At 39.5% G+C, this 27,482-nt stretch overlaps 1 long non-coding RNA gene across 3 annotated transcripts; it reads right to left on the bottom strand.

Annotated features, from left to right (window-relative positions):
* Nucleotides 1-26,823, bottom strand: LOC140304760 (uncharacterized). Of its 3 annotated transcripts, none has more exons than XR_011915289.1 (4): nucleotides 26,391-26,823; nucleotides 8,642-10,068; nucleotides 8,245-8,360; nucleotides 1-8,166 (listed from the first exon to the last, which is right to left on the bottom strand). It is a non-coding gene; the product is annotated as an uncharacterized lncRNA (long non-coding RNA). The 3 variants fall into 3 exon arrangements; XR_011915288.1 differs by having other exon boundaries at nucleotides 8,245-10,068; nucleotides 26,391-26,587; nucleotides 26,664-26,823; XR_011915287.1 differs by having other exon boundaries at nucleotides 8,245-10,068.
* Between the last annotated feature and the right edge of the window lie 659 nt (nucleotides 26,824-27,482).

Below are 27,482 nucleotides of genomic sequence, written 5' to 3'. Positions count from 1 at the left end.
ACCTTCATATGAAAGTTGTTACTCCCGAGACATTTTTTGGCAAGGAAAAGAAAACCCAACTAAGACAGTGAAAATGGGTAAATATGATGATTACACAAGATGCTGTAGTTGTATATACTGGATATATTTACACAGTTTGCACATGTAATCTTGATAGCAAAATTGATGCATAAAAAAAGTCCAGACCAGTTCAAATAAATTATTTTCAGTGGATCCACTGACCATTTCATTATAATAAAAAAAAAAAAAAAAAATGTTGATAGTTACCTTACATTAAATCAAATACCACATATAGTGCAAAATCATAGCAACTATCATCTGAAGGCACTTCCAAAAATACAGTCCAATTCAAGCCAGTCATAATCAAATCAACTTTCTTAAAATCTAAGTTTACCCTTGTATTACATCACCCTGTCTTTTAATTATGCTATATAATGATTTGGTAACTTAGCACACATATTTTTGGAATGTTGCAAGAGATTATAACCATTTGTGTCAATTACAAAATTTCAGTTGACCAGCAGTCTGTGGTTATTGTTTTTTGCACATGCACACATTTATACAACACTCTGTATCTATGAAGGCAGTGGCTCAGGCTAAGCAGGGACAGTGTTTGAATTGGGAAAGTATAGAGAAGAAAAAGCTTCGTTGAAAAGAGATGTAGAGTATGGAGGAAAGGAGAAAGGAGTATTAGATTTTTAATAGGGGCAACATATGATGTATTGCCAACTCCCCAAAACTCTGGGTAAATGGAGACCCGCTATGTTCGTTATGTTCAGGTACTGCAACTTGTCAAGTTGTAAGGTTAGCCTGTCACAAGGCCGATATACATGACGACATAACCAAGTATTAAGAAGCTTAGCTGCAGGTATTGAAGATAAACGAAGGCAGGTAAATTTAGGAGGGTCTAAGGTGAAGAGAGTGGGAATTCAGTTTGTTCAAGAGGGGGAGAAAGTTAATAAGACAATAAGGAGGCAAGGCAGCTTAGAGGATGCTTGTGATTGGGAGATGCAGGGAGATTTAGGAGGAAAGCTTCTTGTTTCCTAGGAAATAGCTTCTATAAATCTAAAGCATATCCTGACATAGTCTTGTGGTCTAGGAGTAGAATGAGTGTCTGTTTCATTGAGCTGACTGTCCCTTGTGAGGAATTTGTGGTAGAAGCATATGAAAGGAAAAAGCTTAGATATGTGGAGTTGGGGGCAGAAGCAGAGCAACGAGGATGGAAAGTTGGGATAAGTCCAGTGGAAGTAGGATATGGAGGATTTGTTGAAAGGTCTGTTGTCTCATTGTTGAGGGAGTTGGGTATAAGTGGACAGAGTGTGAAGAAAATAGTGAAGGAAATGTCAGATGAGGCAGTAAAGTCCAGTCAGTGGATTTGGATTGGAAGAAGCAATAGTAACTGGGGGCCCAGCAGGGAGAGCGCTTAGGGTAAACAGACTCTTGGAAGAAGCAAGGAAGAAATCCAGGATATATTTAAGTGGAGGGTGTGGCCCATGTGAGCCTTTTGAAACCAGGCAGCCATTTTAGGTGAGTTGTCCTGTATGGCCTTGTTTTTGCAGGCATTTTTAGTGATTGTAGGACTGTTTAGGTGAGTTTGTCTGCTGAATCTCCTAGTTTGTCTTGTCCTGCCTCCACCTTTGGCAACTTCTATACTTTCATTACTCCCTTCCCGAACCAGGGTTTGAATCCCATTCCTACTTATCTTTACCTCTTCTAATTCTACCCCCTACCCGAACCGGGGTTTGTCTCTCCATCCCGCTATGACTGGTGAATGGTGAGAGGTTGGGGTAGCTTGTGGTTGTGGAAGAAAATATGGTTGCTGTGGTGTGAGGAGCAGTGATGGCTGGCATTAGGGGAGTGACTCTGGGACGCCAGTGATCATTGTCTAGCCTCCTTGAGGTGTCGTGGGCCCAACTAGATGAAACACTGATGAAAGGAGGTTTCCACCTGATGGTCCCAATGACATGTTGGTCAGCACTGCTCACTGGTCTATATAGGGATAATAGGGAATTATTCACTGAGACGGGTGCATTTTTTTTTTTCTTGTGTTTACTTCGAATGAAATAGTTTGTGCAAAACAACGTCAGGCATATTGTCTGCTAAAATAACCATTTAGGAAAAGACTTCTTAATTGTAAGTTAATATATACACTTGAGCAGAGATACCTTCACATATTTGCAATTCATCCATGCCATGGACACTGATGCACCCTAATCACAGATTTATTACAGTATTTACTCCTCTAGCTCATAATCAAGTTTATTGCCAAGTAGGTTTGCACTAAAAAAATAAGAAGCTGTAGTGCAAGCTAAATGCTATAAATACTATAAATGTTCAGATATACAACAGGATGAAGTGGTCCCAAATAAATAGAGTGACCAAACGATCCACCCTGGATGATCACCACTGGCCAACCTCTCATCAGCTCCCTCTCCGACTTCACCCCAATATCAGAACACACCATCTTGGAACTCATCCATAAAGCCAAAACCACCATCTGTGAGCTCGATCCTCGTCCCACCTCCCTTGTCAAAGCCTGTCTGCCATGCATTTCCCCCACGATCACCAACATAATTAACTCCTCCCTCACCACTGGTACTGTACTGTAAGAAAAAAAGCTAAAAGGCAATAAAACCGAGGCCCTGCTCATCGGCTCCAAATCCATCATCACCAAATCCCAACACATCCCAGCTCCACCCATCATCGTCAACGGATTCCCTGTACCCTTCTCCAGTCCAGCACTGAAATCCTGGTCCACTCATTTGTCACATCCCGCATCGACTACTGCAATGTCCTCCTCACCGGACTCCCCGCCAAACTCATCGACAGACTGCAAATCATTCAGAACTCGGCCACCCGGATCATCACCTGTACCACATCGTCGGACCACGTCACCCCTGTACTCATCCAACCTCACTGGCTCTCTGTACAATATCGCATCGACCACAAAAACCTTCTCCTCACCTATAAAGATCTCCACAATCTAGCCCCCACTTACTTCTGCAACCTCCTTAACGAACAAACTCCCTCCCCCACTCTCCGCTCATCCTCTTCTGGACTGCTAACCATCCCCACGTCACGCCTCAGTACCATGGGAACCCGAGCCTTCAGCTGCTCTGCACCCAGACACTGGAACTCCCTACCCCCACACATAAGACAATCAGACTCCATCACATCATTCAAGTCTCAACTCAAAACTCACCTGTTCAAACTGGCATACTCTCTATAACTGGACCCTGTGCACTTCACTTGTTTTTATGTTCACGTTCTGTTTAAATGTTGTTTCTATCTTTCATGCTTTTATCCTGTATTTATTTATTGTAAGGGGACCTTGGGTGACTTGAAAAGAGCCTCCAAATAAAACGTATTATCATTATTATTATTATTATTAATGTAACGCAGAAATGCTACGTTAATGTGGCTTGTAAGTCTGGAAGGGGAGAGGGTCATTATCAAGGAGGGCTTAGGGCCTTGTTGATAAGTCTAGTGGCGGATGGGAAGAAACTGTTCTTGTGGTTTGAGGTTTTGGTCCTGATGGACCACAGCCGCCTGCCAGAGGGAAGTGTCTCTTACAGAGGGATCAGCCACAATCTTCCCTGCTTGCGTCCTGGAGGCGTACAGGTCCTGGAGAGATGGAAGATTGCAGCTAGTCACCCTCTCTGCAGACCAAATGACATGTTGCAGTCTGCCCTTGTCCTTGGCAGTGGCAGTCGAGATGGTGATGGAAGCGGTGAGGAAGGACTCAATGATGGATGAGTAGAAGTGCACCATCATTGTCCTTGGCAGGTTGAATTTCTTCAGCTGCCGCAGGAAGTACATCCTCTGCTGGGCTTTCTTGATGAGAGAGCGGATGCTGATGAAATCCACAGGATCCTGGTGTAGGTACCAGGTGCTGGAGAATGTAGTGGAGGGCCAAGTTGACTGAGTCGTCTACAGACCCGTTGGCTCTGTAGGCAAATTGCAGAGGGTCCAGGAAGGGGACGGTGATCTCTTTGAGGTGTGAAAGAACAAGGCGCTCAAAGGACTTTCTTGTGATGTGAACATTATTAAGTTACTCTTTTTCAGAATAAGAGCACAAGAGCCATGCGCCCACTTGGGGTTGACGTTGCATTTATTTTGAAGGACTCCCCCACCCCATTTGTAGTCCTATGCTTGACCTCCAGGCGACAGAGATGTCTACAGAGTTCTAGATGTAATGTTTATTTTGCCATTATGTAAAGTGCAAATACGGCCAAGACATTTTCGAGTTGTTCTTCTCCAGCTGAACTTACCACAGACATCACAACCAATGAGGTCAGGGTGTGATGGATCTAAAGTCATAAAGCCCTGTGGACCTTGGCTTCTTGGAAACAGGAATGATAGTTGAGATCTTGAAACAGGCTGGCACATGACCTGTCTCCAGTGAGGTGTTGAAAATGTCTGTGAATAGTGGAGACAGCTCATCAGCGCAGTGCTAACAGGCTGGATAATCTTTTGCTCCTTTCTCCAGGCTCATTGTTATATCATGCACTGAGAACAAACATTCTTTGACATCTTGCATTGAGAAAAATTGGATGGAACTTACATGATTCACAGACCAAACTTGGCAAAAAGATGTAAACCACAACCCATCCTTTTTTGGACTAAACCTTTAATGCGTGCTCCTTTTATGTCAGATCCTGACACTAATACCTGTCAGTAAGTGAGGGTGTCAAAACATATCACAGAAGATCAAATATTGAAAGTAAGACATTTTACTATCCATCCATCCATCCATTTTCTATACCCGCTTAATCCGTCGGTCGGGTCGCAGGGGGGCTGGAGCCTATCCCAGCGGTCGACATTTTACTATTTCATGATAAATCTCATCGTTGATGACAGCAACACTTCTCAAAAATGTTGGAACGGGGACAAAAACGGCTACAAAAAGTAAGTGGTACTTTTTAGTAGAAAGAGCTGGAGAAAATGTTTTTGCAACTAATTAAGTTAACTGGCAACAGGTCAGTAACATGGTTGGCTATAAAAAGAACACCAGATAGAGGCAGAGTCTCTCAGAAGTAAAAATGAGCAGATGTTCACCAATATGAAAAAAAAAAAACTGGGTCAACAGAACAGAGTTTTAAAATGGTCTAAAAGTCCCCATTCACTGGCAAGTAGAACCCTAAATCTATGCACAAATGTAACTTGGCCTGGTATGTCAGACCATGCATGCATTTAACAATGGACAGAATCATCTGAGAATATCGATGCTTTCTGAACTCGACTGCTGCAGCATAAAACATCCAGTATTTTTAAATCTCTTAGGATGAGGATGACCACATTTTTTAGATTGAGAGTAAATTTTTGTTAGTAAAATATAAATTTGTTTATGATTTGCACATTTGTAAAAAAAAAAATTTAACATGTGAGCCCTGCAAATGTACAGTCATATACATGATGTTGTTATGCTGAAGAGGGCAAAAAAAATGCCAGGCAACTGTAAAGCAAACGGGACTAGAAACCCTTACGTCGTGAACTGCTGAAGGAATGTGCATCACCAAAGTCACTGTACTTCAAAATGAGTCAGAAAGAGATAGTTTTAATGTTCACAAACTTCTCGTGTTGTTTTAAGTGTTAATTAGAATAGAGGCATTCAAACTCAGGGACAGTGGACCTGCTGTTTGACAAATTACAACTAAGATGCTCCCCTCATTTTAGTTAAATTCTTAACCACTTAGGGGATGCTTGTAATTATTTTTGTTGATCTCATACACACTTACCAAGTGAGCCAAAACCAGATTTTGCTGTTTGACATTTGTTCAGAATACCCTACACTAACATTTTAAAAATAAGTCTGTCCAAAGATATTCATTAGTTTCAAAGTCATGAAAAGCGATCGTTTTAAGTGTCTTACAGGTTGGCCTTTGTGGTAATTTAGAATGTCTTAGTGGCCACATATTATAGTGGTTCTTTTGAGTCTTCTGTTGGGTGTTATGTAATTGTTGTTGTTTTATAATTTCCATATTTTGTTTGTTTAATCTCTTTATAGTTCCTTTGCGCATTTTTGGAATGTTTTTTTGTTGTCATGCTGTGTTTTATTGTGATCATTTTGTTTTCTTCGTGGTTCTCTTCGTGACTCTGTTTGTTTTATGTATCTTGTTTGTGATGGTTTTTATGTCCTTTTGATAAGTAATTCAATAATTAATAAAACATCTATTTTAATTCAGCTGAGCTGAGCCTCACCTGAAACTTTGAAAAAATGCCATGTTGGATGGCATGATATAGCATTAAATCACAATTTTATTCACTGTGGCTTGTCAAGGCAATCCCGGTCTTGACTCTATAGTGACTATGGGTGGTTTCATAATCAGTGGGACATGGGAAGTATCTTTGAATAAAATTATTTCTATGTTAGAAAGTCTTTTCCTTTTAAAAAGCTTCTTGACCATAACAACAGAATAAGAAAAGGGGGAGTCCTCTTCTCACTTTTTGAATATCTCTAATTTCGTCTATGCCACTGAGTGCGATTGGTGTCTCTTCTGTCCATTTTCTTTAGGTAATCCTCCACAAATAACCCTCTGTTGCAGTTTGTATATCAGCAATTTGCACTGGATTAATGTGAGTCACCGGTGGCAAGTGTTCAAATCAATGTTTATTAATGGTTTCTTTTAGTGTTTAAAGATTATGTAATTAACATACTGATGAAGTTTCAAGTTGCTCAGGATGAGAAAAGGAGCCAGAGCTGGAGAGGATTTGACAAGGTGCTAAACTGACACCAGACACCTGAAAACATGAGGAAGAATAAACAGATAAAAAGAATCAGAACAGAACAGAAAAAAAGAAAAAGAACTGTGGATTTCCTGCAAGTGTCAGCTGATAAGCGACACAAACTTTCATCTTTTAAAAAGAAAATTAAATACTTTCAGACAAAATTAAATTAGACTTTATCACTTTTTTCCATATAGGTTTTTTTCATATTTACAATAAAATTGAAAAAGATCTGACTTTTGACATGAATTTTGATTTGAACTACGTTCTCCTTACGATGCGGCACAGTCATCTCAAATTGATTTTACCATTCAGCAATGACCTATCGCAGCCCTTTTGCTCACCATGGTAATTCCTTCTCTCACCTGATAAAGTACCTAATCCATAATAAATCAATTCCAATTAGTTTTATGTTTGGAGGGAACAAAGAGGAGGGATTGCTGTGGGTTGCTAAGGAGACTCTGTGCAGTTCCTCCTCCCTTTACCCATCATTCTTAGTTGTTTCCAACCATCAGTCATATGTGCACCTGATATCAGTTAATTTCGTGACTATTAGGTGCGGACTATTGATTGAAGGGAGTTTGCTGTATTTGCCTTGCATCGAAGTCATGTGGGTATTGTTTTCTCTAATCTGTTTTTTTTTTTTTTATACGAGTGTGTATGCATGTGTCCTCATTCTCCTCAAAGGTTCCCTGCTAATTTAAAGTGTAAAGAAAAAAAAGAAGATTGAATTTAAAAAATTTAAAAACTCTTGAGTTTTTTCCTAATCCTCCTTTTTAGGAGCAGTAAGAGCTGACATTTTATTTGTCAACATTCAATGTAAAGGTATTGTGCAATATCTGAACATCCAGTTCAAGGCAAGGCAAGGCAAGCACTGAATTGTATAGCACAATTCAACAACAAGGTGATTCAAAGTGCTTTACAGAGACATTAAAACAGAAGAAATAAAAAGCATGATTTAAAATTTAAACAAAAGAAGGAAATAAGAACAATAGATAAAATCAGAAAAAATGATATATATGAAAGATAAAATCAATAGTTAAAACATGATTCCGTTTTGAAACTCAAGCTTATTCAAATGCAGATGAAAATAGATGTGTCTTCAACCTGGATTTAAATACACTGAGTGTTTCAGCTGATCTGTTCAGTCTCACAACAAAATGTGGAATAGTCATGATAAAGAAAACAAGCTGATTGGAAGGGAGTGTAAAAAGATCTGTTTTGGACTTTCTAGTTTCTTTCTCGAGTTTTAAAATAATGCATTTCTCTATAACATCCAACAGGTCCTGTGTGTTTAGCAGATTTGTGTCATGATTCAGGACTAGAACAGATTAACTCAGCGGGCAAAAGAGTGTATAGTGACTCATTTACAGTGAATGAGCAGAGAGGCATCAGGTGAGTACGGACTGACAGTCCATCTATGTGCAGGTTCACAGCTTTCTGTTGGAGAGGAGAGATTAGTAAGAGATTAATTTGGAGTGGTATGAAGAATGAACAGAGGAGAGAATTGTGTCCTACTTTTGTCAGTAGCTCTGAAATCCAAGAGGGAGGTCCAAAACAGGGTTGGTTTCTAGAAACCAGATTTCCAGAAAATGTGTTTGAGAGAGGGTGGAGAGTGGGCAGGCAGGTGGAATCTGAAACAGCAGAAGTGACAGAGTCCAGGTGAGTCCTTCCAGATGAGTGTTTTATTCAATTCAATTCAATTCAATTGAGTTTTATTTATATAGTGCCAAATTATAACAACTGTCATCTCAAATCACTTAAATAATATAGTCCAATTCAAGCCTATTGGAATTCAATTCATTGTAATCATAATCCAATGAAAACCAATTAATTAATTTCAAAATAATCCAATTAATTAATATAGAGCCAATTCAAAAACAATATCCAAGCTAAGGAAACCAACAGATTGCACCGAAACTTGTTTTCAGTCCAATCTCTCGTCCTGATGGCGTGCCTGTGGCGACTGTGGAAAGGAATGACTCCCTTTTAACAAAAAGAAACCTCTGGCAGAACCAGACTCAGGAAGGGTGGCCATCCACCTTGACCAGCTCGGGTTTGAGAAGACAGAAAAGAGGGGGAAAAAACACCAGTCAAAGGATAACTGTTGGAACAGGGAAACACAAGTTAATAACCACAATAATGTCACATGTACATAATATCATTTGAGAAATTAAACAGGGGGAAAAAAAGAGCAAAGTGAGGAAAGGTGTGACAGATGAGGTCCCCCAGCAGTCAAAGCATATAGCAGCTTAACTATGGGATGTTTCAGGATTACCTGAGCCATCCCTAACTATAAGCTTTATCAAAAAGGAAAATAATTTTAAGCCTAATCTTAAAAGTGGAAAGGGTGTCTGCTTCCCGGACATTTACTGGCAGTTTATTCCACAAGAGAGGGGCCTGATAACTGAAGGCTCTGCCTCCCATTCTACTTTTAGAAACTCTGGGAAACAAGTAAACCTGCAGTTTGGAAGCGAAGTGCTCTGTTAAGAAAATATCTTACAATTAAATCTTTAAGATATGATGGAGCTCGGTCATTAAGAGCTTTATATGTGAGGAGAAGAATCTTAAATTCTATTCCGAATTTAACAGGGAGTCAATGAAGAGAAGCTAAAACTGGAGAAATATGATCTCTCCTGTTAGTTCTCATCAGAACACTGGCTGCAGTATTTTGGATCAGCTGGAGGCTATTCAGAGAATATGTGGGACAGCCCAATAATAAAGAATTACAGTAGTCCAATCTTGAAGTAACAAATGCATGGACTAGTTTCTCTGCATCACCCTGAGACAGGAAGTTCCTGATTTTGGCAATATTACGAGGGTGAAAGAAGGCAGTCCTAGAAACCAGTTTTGTGTGCGTATCAAATGATAAATTCTGGTCTAAAATAACTGCAAGGCTCCTCACTTTAGTACTAGAAGTCAAGGAAATACCATCTAGAGTAACTATATAACTAGACAATTTCTCCTTGAAGCGCTCCAGTCTAAAGAGAACTTCAGTTTTGTCTGAATTTAGAAGCAGACAGTTCTGAGTCATCCAGGTCTTTATGTCTTTAAGACATGCTTGTAGTCTGACCAACCTGTTGATTTCATCTGGTTTCATAGATAAGTACAGCTGAGTATCATCAGCATAGCAATGGAAATTTATGCTATGCTGTCTAATAATGTTACCTAATGGAAGCATGTATAAAGTAAAAAGAATCGGTCCAAGCACAGAACCCTGAGGAACTCCATGACTTACTCTGGTGTGTGAGGAAGATTCTTCTTATTCAAAATGGAATGACGCAATCAGAACTCTTGCAGAACAATAGGGTACACAGACAGAATCTCAGCGGAGCAGGAACTCTGAAAAAAAGCAAAACAGGCTCATTGACGACAGGTTCTCAAAAACCTCAGCTGTACTTGGAAAGTAGCCTAAGTTCAACTTAACAGTGATAACAGTCTGGCAGAGAAGAGCTACAGCCTCTGTTCTGATAAAGCCCACTGCTGATTAGACTAATATGTACTTTTTCATTTGGAAGAAGAAATCTACCGGTCTCTGCAAAATTAACATTTTCATTGGTGTCTTGAATCACCATCAATATGTAGACTGTCTTACAGTGCTTACAAATGGGCTCTATCAAACAATATCCAGATTTCAGACAAGATTACTGACAAAATTTTAAAGTACGCCTCCACTAAAGATAAAAATTTTCACCTTTTTAACATGCCCATAAGATGTTTTTTGTGTGTTCTGCAAAGCGCCAAATACACATTATTTTCTTTTAAATGATCATAGTACATTTTTGAGTCAGACTGAGATTCATACTGTTCGGAGGCCACAATATTGAGCTGATATGTCATTTTCTGGGGGAAAAAAAGTTTACTCTTTTTTTCTGACATCAACCCCATATCATCAATGATTGTGGAAATTTATTTATTTTCTTCAGGTAATGATATTTACATGTTTCAATGGACCTGCACCAACTAAAGTTCTGGCACCATTTCTTTGCCCAATGCATATTTGTGATTCATTCCTGAATTTCACTTTCACCCAATCGTCCACAGTCCATCATGCTTCTCCTTAGTTCACCATAATCTTGTTTTCTTCTGTTTAAGTGTTAGCAATGTTTTATGTTTGGCTTTTTGGGATGTATATCTCATTTCTTTCATCCGCTTCCTGGCAGGTCAAGCATAATCATTGAGTCCTGTTTCTGCTCGATTGTTTTTGATTTCTTTTACTGTGTATTTGCTTTTTTCAAGACATTCTGCTTTGAGTTTGACATTGTCCTGATACTTTAATGTCCTGTAGGTTTCCTTTTTAGAACCTTCCCAATTTGTCTATACATGCTCCAAATTTTAGACACAGCTAACCACACTGAGTTGGATAACCTTATTGAGGAAGTTTTATAAGCTTTTCTATCATTTCAACTGACAGCTCATTTGTTGGGACCATGAGTCCTGCCAATCAGCCAGGTGCAACAGCTTGCTAACATCTGCAAGCACTCTCTCTCATGGTTTGTCTGTTACGATTGCTTTTGTCTCTTAGTCTTGTCTTGTCTCAGTTCAGTTTCTGTTTCTACTTTCACAGCAACAGTTGTCCTTAGTTTCTCAGTTCAGTCATTAGCTTCACTGACTCGCTTGTGTTCAATCTTCTCAGCTGCAATCATTCACTCATCAGTTCTCCCACAGTATTTAGGCTCCCTTCTTTCTCTCAGTCATTGTCTGATCCTTGCTGTTGTTACCTCATGTTGCTCTGGTCAGTTCATGTTCTTGTTTATAGTTTCAGTCAAGTTTAGTTTGTTTCTCAGATTTTTGTTGTTGGCTTGGCTTTGCTTTTTGTTACAGTTTAAAATAGATCAGCTTAAGTTCTTGTACAATCTCCTGCCTTTTTCTGTGCCTGCATTTGGGTCCTCTCTTCTCCTGATTTGGAGAGTTGTTCCTGATTTGTTGTAAATTGTCTGCTTGACTTTCAAACAGCTTCATAGAACAAGGAAGTGTGTCTTTGTGTGCGCAGTGAAGCGGAGAGTTGTTTCCACCCACAGGTGATGATTCTCTCTGACCAATCAACGCTTTGCAGTGTTTCCATGTTGCAGCATAGTATCTGCTCGGCTTTCTTGGAAACTCGCTGAAGTAGCACCAAAGAAAGTAAGAGGTATTATCAAAAAAAAAAAAAAGCGAGCCATGTATCATGTGATGGAAGTCACCTTCAGTATATGGCAGTTAATGTTTTATAATCCCTCCTCCACCAAACCTGATTCAAATTATCAGCTCGTCATCAAGCTCTGCAGTGGCCTGATAAGGAGCCATTCATTTGAATCAGGTGTGGTGGAGGAGGGAAACATCGAAAACATGCAGGGCAGTGGGTCATGAGGACCGGAATTGAGAAACACTGGTATATGGGAATGAGGCTACGTAGTCTCTCGTGTCACTGCATGAGACCATATCTTCCCTGGGCATTTCTGCTTGAGAGACCCACTCCCCAGCCTCTCTGCCCCAGTCAGTCTGGGGAGGAGAGTGGCAGAGAGTAGAGCAGCTCTGCCAGCATTTTTCTGAAAGCAAGTTGAGTACAAACAGGTGCCACTTGTCACACTGTCTGTGTGGCCTGTGCTCAGTGAGTAAAAGCAGACCTGATCATTATTTTATGGCTGTACGTTCTTTACAATCCAAGTATTGCACAGTGAGTTTGCAGAGTTGGAGCTGACTTTGCAGAACTGCTGGTGGGGAGAGATATAGACTGGGCGAGATTAATATATTCATTGATCCCATTTACTGAATAAGTAACAAGCTGAGTCACATCCCAAGACAATTTCAAGGAGTTTTGATAGGAGAAAAATAATTAAAGATATTCAGGTACAGATACATTTTTAGGAGGTAACTCACTGCTAGACTAAAGCTTTAAGTACTGACCTAAATATTTTAACATCTGCCATCTCGCATATACACCTCCATGAAACATGTTTAAAGTTTTATGGTGAAAATGGCCATGGTTTTCTGGTAGAGAGGTTCTGCAAGAGCTTTTGATCGATTAATCAAAAACTTAAATATTTGTACTAAAACAACTAATGAAACTGACATTTTGGATGCTGCTGGTTGTGTTATAGATGTCAGGTCAGAGGCTTAGCAAAGCTGTTAGGAATCATCTGACAGAAGTCTTACATTTCTTTCCATATTTTAGTTCCAATGTTCCAAACAATTTTCCAATGGACGGTTGCAAAGAGCTTCTCTTTGTGCTGGCCCTATCACAGACTATGATGTATGATGTAACCTGCCTCTCACCCAGTGAATAAAAATAAGCATCCCAATCTCACCATAAAACATGTAACACATGATAGTTTCACAATCCATAGATGTAAACTGTAAGATGGTAACATGGTAACATATACTTTGGCTGTCATAGGGCAGCCTGCGTGTGACCCTGAAGAGCAAAATATGCAGGACCATAACAGTTTAGATTTCGTCTTGGAATGTATTTTGTAGCATGAAGAGCTAACCGTGTTCATTAATTCTGATTCTTACCATTTACTTTTAATCCCAACCATTTGTAGGTGAGAGCACAGCAGAAACATTAGGAGTCACGAGTAGAAGGAAAATAGAAAAATACAAAGACTGTTGCAAATATTGTGCTGGATGTCCTGAAAAATTACATAGTTAAGCTGCTATAGGCTTAGACTGCTGGGGGACCTCATCTGTCACACCTTTCCTCACTTTGCTGTCTTTTTCCCCCTGTTTAATTTCTCAATTGATTTTATGTACATGTGACGTTATTGTGGTTATTAACTTGTGTTTCCCTGTTCCAACAGATATCCTTTGAATGGCGTTATGGTGTTTTTCCCCCCTCTTTTCTGTCTTCTCAAACCCCAGCTGGTTGAGGCGGATGGCAACCCTTCCTGAGTCTGGTTCTGCCAGAGGTTTCTTCCTGTTAAAAGGGAGTTGTTCCTTTCCACAGTCGCCATAGGAACGCTCAGGACGGGAGATTGGACTGAAGACAAGTTTCGGGGCAATCTGTTGGTTTCCTTAGCTTGGATATTGTTTTTGAATTGGCTCTATATTAATTAATTGGATTATGATTACAATTAATTGAATTCCAATTGGCTTGAATTGGACTATATTACTTAAGTGCCTTGAGATGACAATTGTTGTAATCTGGCGCTATACAAATAAAAATTTAATTGAATGTGTCTTGAACTGGTGATCTCCTGACCTCCTCTCATCACCACACCCTCCAGGAAGGAGGAGGCAGGTCAATTCTAATGAGACAAATTAAACAGGATCTCATCAGAACTCTGGCTGCAGCAGTTTGGATCAGGTGGAAGCTATTATGTGGGACAGCCCAATAAAAAAGAATTACAGTTGTCCGATCTTTAAGTGCATGGACTAGTTTCTCTGCATCGCGCTGAGACAGGATGTTCCTGATTTTGGCAATATTACGAAGGTGAAAGAAGGCAGTCCTAGAAATCTGTTTTATATGTGTGTCAAACAGTGGCAGATCCAGGATTTTTCTAGGTAAGGGGCTCATCAAGGGGCCACAATATTCATAAAGGGGCCAAGTATTTGTCAAACATCGTTCAAGATCGTTCAGATCTTCTACTTCTGTAAGCTTTATTCACGCTGGATATTCCTATTTGGCTCATTAGCACCACTAGTGTTTTGGCATGAAATTGCATCCACCATAATCTGATCGTCGCTCTCGGACAAAGGACAGATGAGGACAGGGGCACTTTAGGGGGCCTATCAGATTTCAGCTGGGGCCAATGTCCTTGTGACACCACCCCTAGAACCAAATGATAAATTCTGGTCTAAAATAACTCCAAGGTTCCTCACTGTAGTACGAGAAGCCAAGGAAATACCATCTAGAGTAACTGTATAGCTGGACAATTTCTCCCTGAAGCGCTCAGGTTCAAAGAGAACAACTTCAGTTTTGTTCTTAAATTCATCAGTCATCCAAGTCTTTAAGTCTTGTTTGTAGTCTGACCAACCTTTTGGGTTCATCTGGTTTTATAGATAAGTACAGCTGAGTATCATCAGCATAGCAATAAGAAATTTATGCCATGCTGTCGAATAATGTTACCTAATGAAAGCATGTGTAAAGTAAAAAGAATCGGTCCAAGCAAAGAACCTTGAGGAACTCAATGACTTACTCTGGTGTGAGGAAGATTATTAATTTACAAGAACAAACTGGAATCTACCAGATAAATATTACTTAAACCAGCCTAATGCAGTTCCTTTAATCCCAATAACATGCTCAAGTCTCTGTAATAGAATGCTGTGATCGACTGTATCAAATGCAGCACTGAGATCCAACAGGACAAGCTCAGACACAAACCCGCAATCAGAAGCTAAGAGAAGATCGGTCACGTGACGATGGTTGGCTGGAGGAAGTGTTTGCACAGAGCTCCCGCTCCCACTTATCTCTAATCACATTTAGTGCAAGTTATTGTTGCCATTTGGCATTTTATGTTCAGTTATTGGCATACTATTTAGTGACAAGAAGAAACAGCTCATTTTTAGACAACAAGAGATGTTGAAACAGACGAAAATTAACCCACGAAGAATGACGACTGCAACAACTGCAAGACAAACAACAGCGTCGCCATCAACATGTGAGAAGCCCTTGCCAGCGATGAACACCACGGCTTTGATTCGCGAGGTGACTCAAAACTTCAGCGTTAAAAATGGAAGAGAAATTCTGTAAGTTCACAGAAACTTTATCTAGGATATCGAGAACCTTGGAAAGCCAGTGGAAACGCATTACCGAGGCAGAGCAAAGAGTATCAGATGTGCAGGACATAGTGACCTGTCTTGACGGGAGAGTTTCTAAGGCCAAGAGGAAAATTAAGCTAATGGCCGAATGCACGGATGATATGAAGAACCAGAGCAGACGAGATAACATTTGAGTTCTCAACCTGGGCACGGAAGGAAAAGGCCCAACCAACTTTTTTTAGTCTTGGCTGCCAACTGTGCTTGGGTTGGAGGTGAGCCCCAGTGCAAAAAGCCGTATTAAAATTGACCGGGCACATCATAGCTTGGGGCCGCGGGCCCCCTGCCTGGTGATTATTAAACTTCACAACTCCTGGTATACACTGAGGATAATGGCAGCAGTGAGGGTGACGCCTAATTTGGAATATGAGGGCCAACGGATCTTCACACATAAATACTTGTCATCTGCGGTTTGAAAGAGCTGGCGGTCTTTCAACGATGTGTGCCAGACACCGATAGATAAGGGTATCCGCTTCGGGATGCGCTTCCCGGCTACAGTCAGTGGGTCTACATGATGGGATTTACTTGATTATAGCTATAGTTGGGTTATGCTCCTTATCTGAGCAAGGGTAATTATCCTTGGATATATGGCGCTGAATGAATCAAATCACTGGCACAAAGCATGTCATACCCCAGTACGATAGGTGACGCTGTACCCATCTTAACTATCGCTAATAGAGCCACTTCCGGTTGACGTCTTCACCACCAACAACAACAAAACTAAGACATTCGAGAAAGATGGTGAATGAAGAGCAAGATGAAACTATGTCCCTCTACATTTCTTTGTGATGAGCAGGGTTATGGCACAACGGCGCATTCACCATCGCGTTGTTTATGTCTTTCCGACGGCGGCAACAACGGCAGTAATATAATCTCCTTCGACTTCCGGGTGATAATCCCGGGAAAAAAATCTCGAGCATGCGCAGAACGCTCAATCCGTCCACTACCGTCTACATCCATGTTCAGTGTACATTTGGATCGAGTAATCTTGGGGTCTTAATTCGATCGCGAGTAACCTGATCCGATCCATTTTTTTTTGTCAGAATAAGGTGTCTACATGAACTCAGTAACTCAATCTTATTGTAATTTAGCCATTAATCCGATTCAATGGCACTCATGTAACCCCACTGACTGACTGTGAACCACAATGGCACTGAGCTCAAGTTTGAAACAAGAGGTAATGCAGAAGAATTTCTCAACACACTGGGGTAAAGTTGGACAGGAGCCACTTTCCAACTGTGACTTGCTTCCTGTTTAATCTGGGACTACACAACACAGCTCAGGTTTATCAAGTCTGTTTCTTTAGGACAGCACTTTGTGGGAATGTCAATGTAAGTCTCAGACAAGCGTAAATGGTCCTGGTACTACTAAATTGTTTTTATTTATTTATTCCCTTTTTATTATTTGCCATGTGGTGTAGTTACCTCTTCATAATGTTTACTTTGATATGTTAACATTTAATGAGGGGCCCTTTTGTGGCTCATAATTACAGCTATAGATGTTTTTTGTTGATTGATGCCAAGAGTGGTAACAGGCAAGTGTTACCGTTCTGTTGTGGGGGTTGGGGTGGGACATGGAGTTGGTTTTTTTTTGGTTTTTTTCTTCCTTCTGCCTTGCTCCAGAAGTGGAAACTCCTAGCAGCATGTGCACCTATTGCACTACCCAGTGGGTATCTTCTTGTTTTGATTGTTCATAATTTTCATTGTCTTCATCTTTACATTGTTTTTTTCAGTATGGAGAAGATTCCAGTTATTTTCCCATCATTAGAAGATGGAAATGTTCATACCAGCACAGCCCATCCAATTAATATGCCAAATACTATTTTATTGTACTATATCTGTCATAATCGGTCATCATCTTTCGGTTTGATCTTCATCAGGATAATTTTTATTTTTTGTTCAAATAATCAGCTACCTCATGAGTAACACAAAAGTCATAACATTGAATGTCAAGGGAATGAACCATGTTGGAAGAGGCGCAAAATACTTTCCATGTTTAAAAAAAGATAAGGTGCAAGTGGCAAAGTCACAGGAAACCCACCTCACAGATCTTGAACATTTCAAATTAAAGCGTGATTGGGTGGGCCAAATGTATTACTCCTCTTTCAACCAAAGGTAGATGGGTAGCAATACTTATTCACAAATGTATTGCCTTCACACGTCATCTGAGATACAGAAGGGAGATTTGTTATGGTTACAGGGGTTCTGTATGGTGAAAAGATTCCTATGGGAAGTGTCTATGCACCCAACACTTTTGACAGCTCATTTTATTCTAAGTTACTGGCTAATATCTCCTCCGTCTACCCACCATATGTGATACTTAGAGGCAACTTTTCTTCTTCTTGATTCAGAAGTGTTGGCTAATTATCGACCTATATCCAATCTCCCTTTTTTGTCCAAAGTTCTTGAAAAAATAGTTGCAGTTCAACTTTGTGATCATTTACATAGAAATAATCTGTTTGAAGAGTTTCAGTCAGGATTCAGAGTACATCATAGCACAGAAACGGCACTGGTGAAAGTTACCAATGATCTCCTGTTAGCTTCTGATAGCGGACTTGTTTCTGTGCTTGTCCTGTTGGATCTCAGTGCTGCATTTGATACGATCGATCACAGCATTCTGTTACAGAGACTTGAACATGTTATTGGGATTAAAGGAACTGCATTAGGCTGGTTTAAGTCATATTTATCTGATAGATTCCAGTTTGTTCTTGTAAATGAAGAATCTTCCTCACACGTTGGAGTAAGTCATGGAGTTCCTCAGGGTTCTGTGCTTGGACCGATTCTTCTTACTTTATACATGCTCCCATTAGGTAACATTATCAGACAGCATGGCATAAATTTCCATTGTTATGCTGATGATACTCAGCTGTACTTATCTATGAAACCAGATGAAACCTACAGGTTGGTCAGACTACAAGCCTGTCTTAAAGACATAAAGACCTGGATGACTCAGAACTGTCTGCTTTTAAATTCAGACAAAACTGAAGTTGTTCTCTTTGGACCTGAGCGCTTCAGGGAGAAATTGTCTAGTTATATAGTTACTCTAGATGGTATTTCCTTGGCTTCTAGTTCTACAGTGAGGAACCTTGGAGTTATTTTTGACCAGAATTTATCATTTGACGCACATATAAAACTGGTTTCTAGGACTGCCTTCTTTCACCTTCGTAATATTGCCAAAATCAGGAACATCCTGTCTCAAGGTGATGCAGAGAAACTAGTTCATGCATTTGTTACTTCAAGATTGGACTACTGTAATTCCTTATTATTGGGCTGTCCCACATATTCTCTGAAAAGCCTCCAGCTGATCCAAAATGCTGCAGCCAGAGTTCTGATGAGAACTAACAGGAGAGATCATGTTTCTCCAGTTTTAGCTTCTCTTCATTGGCTCCCTGTTAAATTCAGAATAGAATTTAAGATTCTTCTTCTCACATATAAAGTTCTTAATGACCGAGCTCCATCATATCTTAAAGATTTAATTGTAAGATATTTTCCTAACAGAGCACTTCGCCCCCAAACTGCAGGTTTACTTGTTGTTCCCAGAGTTTCTAAAAGTAGAATGGGAGGTAGAGCCTTCAGTTATCAGGCCCCTCTCTTGTGGAATAAGCTGCCAGTAAATGTCCGGGAAGCAGACACCCTTTCCACTTTTAAGATTAGGCTTAAAACTTTTCTTTTCGATAAAGCTTATAGTTAGGGATGGCTCAGGTAATCCTGAAACATCCCATAGTTAAGCTGCTATAGGCTTAGACTGCTGGGGGACCTCATCTGTCACACCTTTCCTCACTTTGCTCTCTTTTTCCCCCTGTTTAATTTCAAAATTGATTTTATGTACATGTGACATTATTGTGGTTATTAACCTATGTTTCCCTGTTCCAACAGATATCCTTTGAATGGCGTTATGGTGTTTTTCCCCCCTCTTTTCTGTCTTCTCAAACCCCAGCTGGTCGAGGCGGATGGCCACCCTTCCTGAGTCTGGTTCTGCCAGAGGTTTCTTCCTGTTAAAAGGGGGTCGTTCCTTTCCACAGTTGCCACAGGCACGCTCAGGACGGGAGATTGGACTGAAGACACATTTCGGTGCAATCTGTTGGTTTCCTTAGCTAGGATATTAATCTTTGAATTGGCTCTATATGAATTAATTGGATTATGATTACAATGAATTGAATTCCAATTGGCTTGAATTGGACTATATTACTTAAGTGCCTTGAGATGACAATTGTTGTAATCTGGCGCTATATAAATAAAATTGAATTGAATTGAATTGAACTTTAACTGCCTGTTCTCTGACATGGCTTACAGGCCACCTAAAACCCAATTTCCTTAAAAAAATGACAAAAGCCACAACAGAGCTTTGTTCGGACCTTGGTCTATTTGACGCATGGAGAATCACTAATCCTAAAGATAAAGATTTAATTTTTCTCTCATCCGCATAACTCTTTATCTAGAATTGATTATATTTTTGTTTCCAGATCAGTCCTTCACAGGATTGGTGCATGCTCCATCAGCACGTCTTCTTTCAGACAACTCATCAGTCTCTGTAGAACTCTTGCCACCTTACTATGACCCTTTTCTAGACATTGGCGTTTAAATCCATCTCTTTTTAGCAACCCTGCATTGTTGGCAATTTAAAAATAAATAAATAAATCAATGGGAACTCATTATGTCCACAAACGATTCACCTGACGTTTTTGCTTCTACCTTGATGGAGGCGAGAAAAGCCTTTCTCAGAGGGTCCTTACACAGCCGCAAAAAAGAAGAGTACATTAACTAAACAATTAGAACTTGAACTAGATATTGCTACCTTAGAAAGAGACTTTAAAGAATATTTTTCCACCACTGCTTTAAGGAGCTTGGGGGCAGCCAAATCTGCATTCGATCAGTTGCCAACTCAAAAAGCTGAATCAGCAATATTTTACGCCAGGCATAGATTGTTTGAATCCAGTAACAAATCAGGCCAACTACTTGCTCGATTATCCCAGGGCAAGACAGGGTTATATGCAATACTTTCGCTGAGAGACAGGAAGGGTGAGCAACATTTTGAAATCAAAATGATCAGTAAAATTATAAAAGAGGAATTATATTATATATTACCAGGAATTATATTCATCCGGGTATCAAAATACATCAATTTTAAAACATAGCTTTTTGGACAGAATGAATCTCCTTACCTTAACTGTAGAAAGCAGTAAGGATCTATACGGGACGATCACAGCCAATGAAGTTCTGGAGACCATTAAATCCCTACAGAGTGTGAAGGCTCCAGTCCCCGATGGGTTTGGGCCTGAATTTTTTAAAAAGATGGCCAAATATGTGGTGGGTCCGTAACCTAACATATTTATGGAGTCTTTTGAAAGGGGCACACTTCCTCCAACTTTAAACCTTGCCCATATCTCTCTGATTCTAAAGAAAGACAACCCGTCTGATTTGTGTGCATCTTACATACTATTAAGTTTACTTGGGGGTAATTGTAAAATATTATCCAAGCTTCTGGTTCGGAGATTGGAGGAGGTGTTGCCTATCTTGATCGGCCAGAAAGGATTTATCGGAGGAAGGTACTCCCACTCCAATGTCCAACGGCTTTTAAATCTTATACAGATTTCTCAAAATACAAGGAAGCCAGTTCTTGTGGTTTCGTTGGATGCTGAAAAGGCATTTGATCGGGTACAGAGGGAGTATCTATTTGGTGTTGTGGGCAGGTATGGTTTGGGTTCCAATTTCATTGACTGGATTTTGGTATAGGCTGCAAGAATACTGGTGAATGGTTCTGTGTCTGATGTTGTCCCCTTGAGTAGAGGCTCACGTCAGGGCTGTCCCCTCTCACCTTTATTATTTGCACTCGAGCCACTTGCAGAGGCTATTAGGACCCACCAGGGATTTTCTTCTGTCAAGTTAGGAAATAATGAATGTAGAATATTGCTCTATGCTGACAATATATTACTATTTATTACTAATCCTGAGAAGCAAGCACTCCCTAACTTTCTTTATTATAATTGGGCTTGTCTTGCCCGGATAATATCAAATTGGCTTAAACATTTTCTGCACCACGAGGAGAACCCTGTGGATGCTTGGTGTTTTGCCCCTCTGTCTTTTTTCTGCCTTATTTCAACTGATATAGCTGAACTCCCAGTAGAGGTTAAGAACAACTGTCATGCAAAGCACACTTAGGATTTGGCGGCACACTGGCCGGAGAGATTATTCAGCATTGCAACCTTTGATTAATAATAAAGCTTTCTTTCCAGGCATAGGAAAGAGTATTTTCGATGACTAGTACTCAAAGGAATTGCGATTAGTTTCTGATTTATTTGAAAATGGTACCTTCATGTCAGTCAAAGAAATTCAGAATAAGTATAAAATTTCACGTAATAATTTTTTTGGTTTTCTTCAAGTGAGGCATTTTGTAAAATCATATAACATTCCCACATAACCAACCAATTTTAAGTTTTATTGAAAGCTTCCTTCTTAATTTTAATTAAGAACAATAATCTCTTTCAATTCTGCTAATGCTGACAGGACAAGGGAGCTTTGGGAAAAGAATTGGGAGGTTAAACTTATTGAAAAGGCATGGTCAGATGCTTTCATATCTGCAAAGAAGGTATTTATATGCAATAAAATCCGGGAGAGTCAATATAGAATGCAGCGCACCCCTCACTTTCTACACAAAATAGATCCTCAAATCTCCCCTTATGAAAAAAGTGTAAAATAGAAGTTGGAAAATAAATAATAATAATTTATTATTTTACAATAATAAATATGTTGCTAAATAGCTTAGCTCTATATTTCACAAAACAGTAACATTAGATCCAGTATAGATCCTCTTTAAATCTAGGCTTAAAACATACTTATTTCAGATGGCTTTTAATACCCAGTAGAATGGTGACTCTTTTATATTATCTTATTCAATTTTGCTGTATTTTATTGAGTTTACGGTAATTTTATTGTTTTGTACTTATTCTTTTCTTTATCTATTATCTGCTGTAAAGCACTTTGGTACACCGAAATGGATTGTTGTAAAGGGCTGTATAAATAAATTACATTTACATTGTTTCTTCTAAGCATAACTACGATCAACGATCATAACTATGATTATCTGCAGGACAGCTCACTTTGATGTGTGTACTCCTGCTCTTAGCAAGGTAATGTGTTCTGTTCTAGTGAATTCAGGAGAAGCCTCCTTCAGTCACAAAGTGGTACAGAGAAACATTTAAGGTTTTTCCTATGGAACATCTTAATGTCATTTTAAAAGGTAACAACAATGCCAACTATGATATATGGTATTCCTTTCTTGATTATCTTCCCAGTGATCTGATTCAATTAATGAAGAAAGGTCAACCACTGCTGTCTTTACAAATAAAACAACGATTGGTAAATCCCTTGACCACATTGTAAAGAACATAATTATGACCCAAATGTGTTTTTTCATGTAACCCATGTGTATTATTGTTATTATTATTATCATTATGTAACTTTGTAAGAGCTGTGCTGTCTGGTTTATTGTTTGTTTGTTAATGAAATACAAGTTGATGGTTTAGAAGAGACTATTGCTGTTGTTAGCTCAGAGAGATCAAAGGGACAGAAGTCATCTAAATATAAGTCCGGTTTTAAAGATATTTCTAAAGCTGCTGTACTTGATGATACATCGGTAATAATAGCGGGAAGGATTCCATTAATCTTCTCTCTGATAGAAATTATTTTATTGATAAAGAATGAAATCATCACTGCTGAGAGTTAAAGGAATACCTGGCTCAACAGAGCTTGGACTCTTTGTCAACCTGGCTACAGTACTGAAAAAACACCTGGGATTATTCTTATTCTCTTCTATCAATAATGAATAATAAGCAGTTCTAGCTTTACGAAGGGCTTTCTTATACGTTATCAAACTATCTTTCCAGACTAATTGAGACTCTCCTAAATTAGAGGAACGCCACTGTCTCTCTAGCTTTCTTGTAGTCTACTTTAAAGCACATAGTTGTGAATTATACCAGCCTCTTCTGACTGATTACCTTCCTTTTCAGAGGGGCAACATTGTCCAGTGTTGTACGCATTGAAACTATAGTGCTGTCAACAAGAGAGTCAAGCATTGCTAGAGTAAAATTTAGGTAGCCGTTGTCTGTTAATTAAAATAATTAAAATTCTTCTCAGAAGCTGTATAGTCAAGTCACGTAAATTCAAAAGTTATCAAAAAATGGTCAGGCAAGACAGGATTATGAGGAACACTGTTAACTGTTCACTCTCAGTGCCATAAATCAGCACAAGATCAAAGGTATGATTAAGGCAATGAGTAGGTCTATGAACACTTAGAAAAAAACATTGTTACTCAACTTAGAAAGGACAGACTGGAACACCCCATTTCTATAAAAAGTAAAGCTTTGTGAAGGAGTTTTAAGGATGTAAATAAACACAATAAAGCTGAAGCAAACTTGCAGTCATCCCACCACCACCACGAAAAAACAGGGTAGAGATGTTATTCTTCAGTTAACAATGTGCGACTGTACCCCGACATTGATTTCTCCATTTATTTCTTGTTTGGTTTGTTCACTGGGTCTCTTTATTTGGAAGTTGATGCTCCTCTCTGAAAGATTCACATACTCTGTTACTTTTGCTGCAGTTTTATATTATAAGCTTTTTGTAGACATTCCAAATCAATATGTAATCCTGTGCAGGAGATTATCCCCAGCACTGGGCCATTTGATTAGCCGCAGTACCAGAATCCTATCAAATGGCTGGCTCCGATGATAGTTTAAACTTTTTGCACTATTTCTTCAGGGCAATATGATCACAAGTCACGTGTTTGGCTCATAATTCTCATGGCAGTTTGATGGCATCAGGATAGTAGATCTCATCTAAGCTTTCCCACAATGGAGCTAATATCACTGTCAATTCTGTTAATGAATAAGGCACAAACTCTGCATAAGGAGGAAGGAGGGTTGATTGGATGAAGCATCTTCATGCTGTTCTTTTAACCATGGGCCTTAGAGATAGGAGATTGAGACCAACATATGCTCTGCCACAACATTTTACTAAAACTTTTCTCTTTCCTAGGTAGGGATTAAACAACGTTTCCAGTTTGGATTTAACATGCAGATGCTGTCAGAATCACTAGAAGTTGAGGAGGATTTTAATAATAGACCTTATCTGACTGCATGCACATAGGCCACATGGGCGCATTTTGGAGAGGAAGACAGTCTCATTTATTGAAGCCTGGTGTTATAATCATTGCTGGCTGACAATGAAGTCCATAAAAACTCTAAAAGTGGTAATAAAAAAGTATTCAGTTAGAACCTTTTCACATACGATAGCTCATACCTTTATTCAGATCTGAAAACACATTTTATGTCAAAATAATTTTAATTTTATATTTATTAACAACAAATATTTGTTTTCCTATAATCAGTCTTTAGAAACAGCATTTTCTTTTAAGATATTGTGGAATTTTCCTTTTTTTTTTTTCCCCTTTCTTTATTTCAACAGGGACGATGCTGTGAAACTAAATCTATGCATTCCTCCATGCCTGGCCAGCACTCACATGGTTACCATTGCTACGCATTGTTAGGGATATCTGAATGAGTGCTGGCCATGCAAGTTGTAAGATGATTGCCCGAGGGGTAGCAGAGTGAAAGAGTAAAGAACAGAGCCAGGAAGGAGAGAAGGGGAAGGGGCATAATCCTAAAGGGATTGACAGTCCACCCCCCATACATAAACACCCACACACACCCAGACATGCACACAGAGACACGTCTAAGTAATTCCCTCCCCACACCACCTCAGTGCTTCAGGGGGTGATGGGTACAAGATGGGGTTAGATGGTTTTATGACGCTGGTGTCTGATTTCTCCATCCTTGTCTACCCCCCCCAACCTCCCTTCCCTGTTTGCCTTCTTAATGAGAGGGGCAGGACCACAGGATATTTGACTGACAGCTACATACTCCTCTCTCAGTACTCTTCACAGTTTTTCCAGCAGGACTTGTTGCTGTACGTACTGTATTTGATGATAAATGACAAATCATTTCTCATGTCCTGTTTCTGTTGTGGCTCCTCAGGAATCTTATAGTCTGTCAGGCAGTGCAGCTATTACAGCTGAAGGCTGAAGCAAGAGTGCTCCATAACAGTACTGTAAATATACACCAGCTGCTCTGGGTCACACAACTGAAAACACAAAAGGATCAATTTATGTATTCAAAACTTAAAAATTAAACAGGTTAAAAATGCTTTCATGTATTTGAGATATGAATTCTATTATTTCATGATCATCTATCACCATCATGATGATTTGTAATAATTTAAATGTAGTCCAACTTCCAAAGAAATTATTCAGATATAGTAAGCAGTTTCCAAACAAGTAGTGAGAGAGTTTTTGGTTCAGTCCAAACAAAATATTGCTGATGTGAATGCCTTAGATTTTTTTTTTAGGGTTTTAATGCTTTTTTCCACTATATTGTACTTTTTGTGTAAAAGTTGATTGGATTATTCTATCTTTATTTATTTTCTTATTTTTTTCATGCAATGATGCATCCAGTGTTTTAGAGTCAATATGAGGTAGTCAGGGTGGATGGTAGTTGTAAAATGCACAGATCTGTCACACCTCAATGCAGGTGCTCATCCATATAGTGTTTTGAAAAACAGTTTAGTCAATATTGGGAAAAGATGGTTGTTTTTGGTGCTTCAAGTTACTGAAACTTTTTCTGTATAAAACCAGAAAAACATGTTTATCTAACTTTTTAAGTCATTACGTTTATGCTTTCATAAATACGCCATTTTGCATGCATTGATGTTGGTTTACTCAAAAGATTACCTTTGGGCCCAAATAACCTAAAACCAGCAGTATACTGTAACAAACTAATGCTCAGTTCAGGACGTTGCAGGCCTGGGCGCTGTTTGGGTACATTAAAGCCACGACTGTTTCACCTCAAAGGCCAAATAAATAAATAAAAACGGTACCTTTACTGATGTCACTGCTCGCACGCAGTCACAAGCGGCAGGAAGAAAGGAGAGAAGATTCGCAGGATGAAGCGACGATTCCCGCAGCCGACAACAAAGAAACAGTCCCTCACACGGCAACACTGTCCGGCTCCGTCGGGTCTCCGCCGTCGTTTTGCAGGCTTTGCAGCTCCGGTTTGCTGGTCGCTAGCCTTCAGCTAAGGCCATGGAAAACACATTAGCCACTGAATTAGCAGCTAACTCTGGTAACTTTGTCTAGTGTTGTCCACTCACACTGATGCACTTCAACACTATTCCAGTTTCACAAAAGAGTCCTGACCGAAGTCTTTCACCAGAAATGATGCAAATCAATAAAGAGGCAATAAAGAGTAAACTTGACTTTTCAACTGTCGATACGTTTCTCTCCTGCATCGACCGTGTCCGTCGTGCTCGAACTCGCTAACCACACCCACTTCCTGTACCTTGACCTCAAATGCGATTGGCTACTTTACATTGGTTATAAAAATAAAGTAAATTAACAATACTGGGTGAAAATAATTGGGTCAACATTAATTTCCTATGGAATTTCATGGGAACATTTGATTCTGATCAACTGTGACTGATAGCAATATATATTTTGTGGACCACACTGACTATATCACAAGTGTCACATCTAAAGATTATTGTACACAACAAGATCTAATACATGAAGAATGTAATACAAGAACTGGAAAGTATCAGTCCGTGTATCACACATATCCTCTATGCAATAGACGAAACAGCTTACATGGGGAGGTGTACCAGGGGAAGAAATTCAAAAGAATCTGGGAGAAAACATGATCTTGCAGTTGTGCAGTGTATTCAGAGACACGAGGTGCAACATCACCATGGACAACTTCTTCCCCAGTGTGCCTCTTGCGTAGCACCTCCTGGAGAAGGATCTCACTATTGTGGGGACTCTAGGGCAGAACAAGTCAGACATCCCTCCTCTGATGAAGGCTTCCAAATCCAGGGAGGTTCACAGCACAGAATTCGTATTTAATGGCAGCCTCGCCACGGTCAGCTATGTCAGGAAAAAATGAATGGCTGTTGTGCACAATTCATCACAGCAAA

Source organism: Leuresthes tenuis, unplaced genomic scaffold (genome assembly GCF_036924035.1).
Source record: "Leuresthes tenuis unplaced genomic scaffold, fLeuTen1.0.hap1 SCAF_4, whole genome shotgun sequence".
Classification (NCBI taxonomy): Eukaryota; Metazoa; Chordata; class Actinopteri; order Atheriniformes; family Atherinopsidae; genus Leuresthes; species Leuresthes tenuis.
Note: the sequence above shows the minus strand (reverse complement) of the source record. Positions and strands in the feature narration are given on the sequence as shown.